This window comes from Mandrillus leucophaeus, unplaced genomic scaffold (genome assembly GCF_000951045.1).
Source record: "Mandrillus leucophaeus isolate KB7577 unplaced genomic scaffold, Mleu.le_1.0 Scaffold527, whole genome shotgun sequence".
Lineage (NCBI taxonomy): Eukaryota > Metazoa > Chordata > Mammalia > Primates > Cercopithecidae > Mandrillus > Mandrillus leucophaeus.
The window spans coordinates 465,540-473,599 of NW_012105664.1; the positions used below are offsets into that span (position 1 = coordinate 465,540).

The following is an 8,060-nucleotide window of genomic DNA, read 5'->3' on the forward strand; positions in this document are numbered from 1 at the left end:
CTCTCTCTCTCTCTCTCTCTCTCTCTATATATATATATATGCTTTGGGTCCACTTAACTTTTCCTACCATCCCCCACTGCTTGTTTGCCTCCATTTTGTTTGTTTCTCTCTGTCCTCCTGAGGCTATTTTAAAGGTCTACTAATCTTCTCAACCACCTCTTCTGGAATCCAGATGCTTCTAGAAGAAAAACTGTTCTAAACCTCTCTGGGTTTCAGTCCTATCCCAAATATTGACCCTGTTGTTTTTCTCACCCTTTCTGGTTATTCTCAGCAGGTCTAATGATCTGACTTGCCTTGTCTGCCATTATCAGAAGGAGAAGCTCCCTCAGATTCCTTTTATTTCTTGCAGAAATATATCCACTTTTTCTCAGAGAATGTTGTAAGTTGTAAAATTTTGTGCTCTTATTAAAGATCGGAAAATATCGTTGTTTAATTGGAAACAGAATTATGGTTTCAAAATCATTCTAATCATTTTTCTTTAATACCTTGTAGATATTTGTCCATTATTTTCTTATATTTAGTGTTGCTGAGGAGAAATTTGACTTGAATCTGATTCTCATCCCTTTGTAAGAAATTTTTTTTTCTTTCTATAGAAATTTTTTTCAAATTTTCAACATATCTTTGATATTTGGAAGTTTTACCTTGCTAAAAGAATGGAATGTACCTTGGTATAGGTTGTTACTGTTGTTAAATGTATCCTTCTTGGGATCTTTTAAACCAAAAACTTCTTTCTTTCCTATACAAGCTGTCTTCAACTCTGTTTTCTCTCATGACTGTTCAAGGGTACATTTTCCCTCTTTAAATTCATTCCCATCTTCTCTTTGTCTGTGAAGGACTCCTCAGAGTGTCTGTCCCACCAGGGGCTGCCCATTTTACTTCCTAGTGTAGCTGTATATTCGTGTATTTATTTGTTTGTAATATATCTTGTATTATTTCAAGGGATTTGGTGAGAGGGGAAGAGGGCACAAGGTCAGCTCAGTCTCCCCTCTTGAATCTCAGTAGTTGTTTTTATAACTTCATCTGCCAGAATCATCTTCCTCTAGTCAGGTTTCACTTAGTTAGTTCATAGTCTGACTTTTGCCACATCACCTTTGTTCAACAAATGGCAGTCTCTAAAGTATCTTCATGTCAGCATATAACCTTTCTTCAGTATATATATACATTAATTGCTGCAGTCATTTGAAAACCATTACTATAGGTCATTGAAATGACCTGTATTTCATAGGTCATTGAAATGACCTGTATTTCATAGGTCATTTGAACAACTTTTTGCAATCTACTTTAGTTTTAGAAAAATTAACGTGCAGCATGTAAAGAAGGACCAAATCCATTAGCTGATTGGCACCTGAAATCATAAAAGTCAATTCAGAGAGCAAAGTAGTATGTTGGAAGGGAATAACAACAGCAGCAGGGGAAAGCAATATGAAAACCTGAACTGAGAGGCAAAGTGAAACTAGAATTTGCTGAGTGGCTGGGCCTGTGGGCTCCGATGGATATCATAAGTGCTCTGCAATGCATGAAATGTATACATTTAAATTTTCTTGCTTTAACAATCATATGTGCAGACCCTCCCTCCTGTTGTGAGGAGTCAGGGCCTAGACCTCAGGGCTCCAGAGTTAAACTCTCATGAGGGTCTCAGGCATCCTGTTGTCCTGAAGCCTCCTGAAAGCACTCACTTATGGGGCATTGCCTGATTGAGTGCTTAGGAGTGAATGTGCCAGCTGCAGCCAGACTGAGCACACCCTTCTCTCCCAGTATCCTCATTCTGGAAACTACCTCTCTTTCTTTTTTCCCCCCAAACTGACTCACTTTTACTTACCCAGAAATCTAAGTAGATACATACAGAAATAAATTTACAGAGCTATTTTAATTTTGACAATCAGTATCTAAACAGTTTCACTACAGTGTTTAAATACATTTTAGGAAATGGTCTCTCAATACTAATTTTACTATTAATGGTTAGGCCTTCGTTATTTTCATTGATATGATATACAGAATTTTACTTTGCACTTAATATTTGCTTTCATAAACAACTTCGTAATTGAGTGTATGCCTCCTAGAGGTAAATTTTCTGGGATTCCAATCATAGTATCATTTTTATCAAGTAATTTTTTTCCTTCTAGCACTTACTGTGTTTATCCCAACATTAAATATTATTTATAAACCTTGATTAACTTATTTTTCTTCATTTAAAATTTTTCACCAATTGTCTTAAGTAAACTTTAAAAATATTAATTTAGAATTTTAAAATTCTACATGAAGTCATGAGATGTCTATTATCTCTTTTCACTTCAACGGGTTTAAAATGAAAAATATTTTGAATTATTTATGTTCTTTTAGGACTTAAAAATTAAGAATAATATTTTCAAACCAATTTATACTTCTATTGAACACAGAATTCCACCTAAACATATAAAAATAATTTAATACTAAGTCTACAAGGTCTGAAATACTTGGGAAGTACATCGTGAAAAAAACAAACAATAATGCATACTTTGAACTTTAAAAATCTATTAGTAACGAGCTAATTTACTCAAGAATTTAAACATAGTTGCGAAATAAAATACCCAAATATTAAAACCATTCCACATGCTAAGTAGAAACTTAAAATTTAAAACTTTTTTACCTGGAAATCTAAACTAAGTAGGCTTTGCTTGGTGTCATTTAAGTCTCCAGCTGAAAATGAAACAAAATCAGAGCTTTCTTTAAAAACAAAGAAAGGACAGAAGGGAATGTTGAAAAGTGTTTGCTGAACTTCTTAGTAAAATCTAAAATAACTGCTTCCCTTGGGGATAAATGCCTTTCAGTTTTTGTGCAGAAAATCAGCCAAGAAAGTAACCAGGGAAAATGGTTACCAAGGGAAATATTTTTTTTAATCATAAGAAAAGTAGAAAACAGCAGTGGGTGTGGGAAGAGAGCATTTTGTTTGTAGGCTGAAAAGGCAGAGTTGGAAGCATAAAAATAAGCTTGATTAAGAAATCTGTGGTTTTCATAGACTATTTGCATTAAAAAGTTGAAGGCTTATACTAGCCAGCATGATGTCACTTGAGCTTTATCAGATTATAGGGATGATATTCTCGTCAGCTAAAGGCTGTATATATCTGGAATCTATTTTAATGTGGATTAATAATATTTAACTCATCTGCCCGCCCACCTCGATCTCACCCACAATATTAACTAAACAACAACATGGTTACGTATTAATGTCAGTGGAAATTATGTAACTTCTAACCATTAAATAATAGAAAATGTGAAAGGGAGCTGTGTGGCTCCTAATTACCTGTTACTCTGGCAAATTAGTTGTGTACTTTGGCCTCAGTTTCTTTATCTGCAAATGAGAAGTTAGAGACAGATCAGGATTCCAAGTGCAACCTTACTGTTTATGAGGAACCTTGAGTAAGTTACTTAATGTTTCTGACCAAAGTTTACTCTTCTATAAAACTAGGGTGATACCTTTCAAATTTTTCTGAAAATAAAAGGAATAACATATATGAAGGGCCTAACTCAGTGCCTGTCCTAGACTAGGTAATTTTGTAACTATTTTTTAAATTTTTTTTTTTTTCTTTTTGAGACGGAGTTTTTGCTCTGTTGCCCAGGCTGGCGTGCAATAGCGCGGTCTCGGCTCGCTGCAACCTCCGCCTCCCAGGTTCAAGGGATTCTCCTGCCTCAGCCTCCCGAGTAGCTGGGATTAAAGGCACCCGCCACCATTCCAGATTAATTTTTGTATTTTTTTTAGTAGAGATGGGGTTTTACCATGTTGGCCAGGCTGGTCTCGAACTCTTGACCTCATGTGATCCACCCACCTCGACCTCCCAAAGTGCTGGGATTATAGGCATGAGCCACCGCACCCGGCCTTAAATTCTTATATCCGTATTTCAGGGGTCTAAATCATTTGGCAAAGAGGAGCTAAATATTTGTTTAAATGACGTGGTTAGACTGAATCAGGATTTTGTAAAATGACCTAGATAGACTGAATCAAGATAAGGGATTAAATACATAAGCCACTCAACTTCCTAAAAATAAGGAAAATGATACTTATTTTTAAAAATGTAAAACTGACTGAGCGTAGTGGCTCACACCTGTAATCCCAGAACTTTGGGAGGCTGAGACGTGTGGCTTACCTGAGGTTAGGAGTTTGAGACCAGCCTGGCCAACATGTGAAACCCGGTCTCTACCAGCAGTACAAAAATTAGCCGAGCATGGTGGCACACACCTGTAGTCCCAGCTTCTCAGGAGGCAGAGGTAGGAGCATCACTTGAACCCAGGAGGCGGAGGTTGCAGTGAGCCAAGATTGCGCCATTGCGCTCCAGCCTGGGCGACAGAGCGAGACTACATCTCAAAAAAAAGAAAAGAAAAAGAATGAGTCCACAAATGAGCAAATACCATTAAACAGGCAGTTCATAGAAGAGGAAATGTCAGTGGTCAATAAAACAGAAGAAGAAAATTTCTCAACTTCAGTAACAGTCAAGAAAAGTAAATTAAAACAGGAAGGTTATTTTTTCACTATCACAGTGAGATGTTGCTGACAAAACTTCGGGGGTAGAAAAATTACCCAAATAATGTCAATGCTCAATCAAGCTTGAAGACCACTGCTAATCAAAAATCATGGCCTGATTTGAAATACATACATTGTTTTTTGGGGGAAAAAAAAGTTGATGATATGCTGTGTTGGCCACTGTGTAGGGAAAACAGAAACTCTCCTCTTCCTTGAGGACAACTGAACAGTAGCTATACTGTCTGTCCTAGCATTTCACCTCTAGGAACCCATTGTAGAAACACCGCTTTCTGTACAAAAGTGTGCCTTCAAGGAAGTCCTCTGAAGTACTGTAAGCATGGATTAAAAAAAAAAGTTAGCCCAGTTGTGTATTGCTAGAGAACAATGTGGGCTTACCATAAAGCTATTTGGAGAAACAGAAGTAATTCCATTAATACCACCATGCATAGTTGTCCACACTATACCAGGAATAAAGAGATTTTCAAAACTGTACATGTATTATGATCTTACCTTCTTTTGAGGTGTGTAATTTAGCATTTTACTAGAGAACAAATTGGAAGGAATAAACAACAAAATATTAACAGTAATTATAGGGAGACTTTTACTATGTACTTCTATATTTGTATCCTGTTGTGAGCTTTGTACAATCAGATCAGAAAAGAATAACTTTTAAAAAGAATACAATCAAAAAAGAAGTAACTCTTAAAGTAACAGCACTGAGGAATACCAGTAATTACCATGATGAGATTGACAAAGTTGCAGAAAACTAAATTTTATAATTTCTGAGGTTCCTGCTCTAAAATTTTGTGGTTTAATGGACTGTTACATGAGTCCTTTTGCAGAAACTATTTTAACCACACTAGTACATGGAAAATGCTGGTATTATGGTTTCTCCTACCCCCTTTATTATTACAGGCATGATTATGTCCCAAAACTTGGTTCTGACAACACTCTACAGGAATGTGGTGTTGGTCACCAAACAACATGAGCAGAGTGAGCATTACCCGTGCGACAGGGCCATCTGCCTATGAAGATTTAGACTCTAGGACATTTATTTCAGGTGATACTTGTTTTAAGTAAAGTCACCTTTTCAGTGTTTTCCCTGATGGTCTAGATTACCAATAAGGATGCAACTGTCTACCATATGACAACTTTGTAGATATTAATACCCAAATAAAGGTAACTTCTGGAAATTTTAAGTAGGGCCATACTCAGAAATTAGTTTTACCTTGTTCAGCCCGAATAAGGAGGCTTAAAGCTGTGCCTACCACCCCTGCCCATGCACCGAATAATAGGTACAATGTTCTGGTATCTTTATGGTTAGTTGAGAAGAGTCAATGGTTGGCGAACATAAGTGGAGTAGGGGGAGGTAAAATGGCTAAGTAAAGCATTAGACTGTAAATCTAAGGACAGAGGCTAAACCTCTTTTTACCAGCCCAAAGGTGACTTTCATGTTGAATTGCAAATTCAAAGAAGCAGCTTAAATCCTGCCAGGCTTCTCCTGCCTTCCCCACCTCCCCCCACCACCCCCACACGGCGGGAGAAGTAGATTGAAGCCAGTTGATTAGGATATTTAGCTGTTAACTAAATTTTTATGGGTTTGAGTCCCATTTATCTAGTAAGGGCTTAGCTTAATTAAAGTGATTGATTTGCATTCAGTTGATGCAGAGTAGAGTTTTGCAGTCCTTGGGTTTGTAGAAATTAACTATAGCCTACTTACTAAGGGCTTTGAAGGCTCTTGGTCTTGTTGAACCTAAATTTCTTGAAGATAAGCAGGGTTCGTGGGGAGATTGGTAGGAGGAAGATGGAGAGGATGGTAAGTGCGGGGAGGAGTAGTATGGACTTCGTTCTAGGACTGACCTTCTCTTTCTTGGCCCATAGTTCAAATGCCTTTTAAACTGTACTCAAGTGTGACAGTTGCTTCATTTACTGTAGCTGAACTTACTTTTCCAGTGGAATATTACATTTCAGTGGAGTAATGATATATAAGTATCCCACAACTCATTCAACCATGCCCCTATTGATGGACATTTGGGTTGTTTCCCCTTTCCCCCTCAAATAGAGTGGGCTTTTTCCGTCTGGGTGCACATTTCCAGGTTGCTTTCCAAAAAGGTTGTAGTAGATAATGTATACTCTCACCAGAAATAGATAAAATGCCCATTTCCCTGCCACTTTATTTTTTAAATAGTTTTCACATTTTTGAATGGTTAATACATATAAGTGGCATAAATTTTTACAGTGCACAGTTAAAATTTCAGTTTTCTATATTCAATACTGATAGACTGATACCAACCTTCCCACTGAAGTAATTAAGAAATGAGATCAGCCAGGCGCGGTGCCTCACACCTATAATCCCTGCACTCTGGGAGGCCAAGGCTGGCGGATCATAAGGTCAGGAGATTGAGACCATCCTGGCTAACATGGTGAAACCCTGTCTCTACTACAAATACAAAAAATTAGCCGGGCAAGGTGGCATGCGCCAGTAGTCCCAGCTACTCGGGAGGCTGAGGCAGGAGAATCCCTTGAATCCGTGGGGCAAAGGTTGCAGTGAGCCGAGATCATGCCACTGCACTTCAGCCTGGGCGACAGAGCAACTCTGTCTCAAAAAAAAAAAGAAATGAGATCACATCTTAAAATCATCAATGAAGGCTCGGGACAGTGGCTCATGCCTGTAATCCCAACACTCTAGGAGGCTGAGGTGGGTGGATCACAAGGTCAGGAGATCAAGACCAGCCTGGCCAACATAGTGAAACGCTGTCGCTACTAAAAATACAAAAATTAGCCGGGTATGGTGGCACGCGCCTATAGTCCCAGCTACTTGGGAGGCTGAGGCACGAGAATCGCTTGAACCTGGGAGACGGAGGTTGTGGGGAGCTGAGATCGTGCCACTGCACTCTAGTCTGGGCAACAGAGCAAGACTCAGTCTCAAAAAAAAAAAAAAACCATCAGTGAAGTGAAACTATAATGAGGAATCACTGGGCCTAGATCAGGAGATAACTGTGAGCAGCCTTTTGCCTTGTGAGTGTTTGCTAAAAATATCAATAAAGTAAAAAACAAATATGAGGGAGAAAAGATTGAGAAAGCCAAAAGTTGGGGATTTTTTGTTTTTAAAAAAATTTATCGGCTGGGGGCGGTGGCTCATGCCTGTAATCCCAGCACTTTGGGAGGCCGAGGTGGGCGGATCACAAGGTCAGGAGTTCGAGACCAGCCTCGCCAACATGGCGAAACCCCATCTCTACTAAAAATACAAAATTAGCCTGGTGTGGTGGCCGGTGCCTGTAGTCCCAGCTACTCAGAAGGCTGAGGCAGGACAATCACTTGAACCCAGGAGGCGGAGGTTGCAATGAACCAAGATTGCACCACTGCACTCCAGCCTGGGTGACAGAACGAGACTCCATCTCAAAATAAAATAAAAATTATCATCTCAAATACTTACCATTTATTCCTCCTGTCTAACTAAAACATTGTGCCCTTTGACTAATAGCTCCCCATTTCCCCCAGTCACTAGCCTCTGGCAACCACTATTCTACTCTGCCTCTGAGTTAAATTTTTTGTTGTTGTTTTG

The 8,060-nt window shown here is 38.7% G+C and overlaps 2 protein-coding genes across 5 annotated transcripts in view; one reads left to right on the forward strand and one right to left on the reverse strand.

Moving 5' to 3' along the window:
- The window catches only part of ECM2 (extracellular matrix protein 2, female organ and adipocyte specific), a 43,259-nt gene extending 40,450 nt beyond the window's left edge, over positions 1-2,809 (reverse strand). For all 3 annotated transcript variants that reach the window (XM_011996853.1, XM_011996852.1, XM_011996851.1), the window contains exon 1: positions 2,627-2,809. The gene's annotated coding sequence lies outside the window, so the exon portion shown is untranslated. The remainder of the gene's footprint in view (positions 1-2,626) is intronic.
- CENPP (centromere protein P) overlaps positions 1-8,060 on the forward strand; it is a 299,356-nt gene that overhangs the window by 227,154 nt on the left and 64,142 nt on the right. The gene's annotated exons all lie outside the window — the stretch shown is intronic.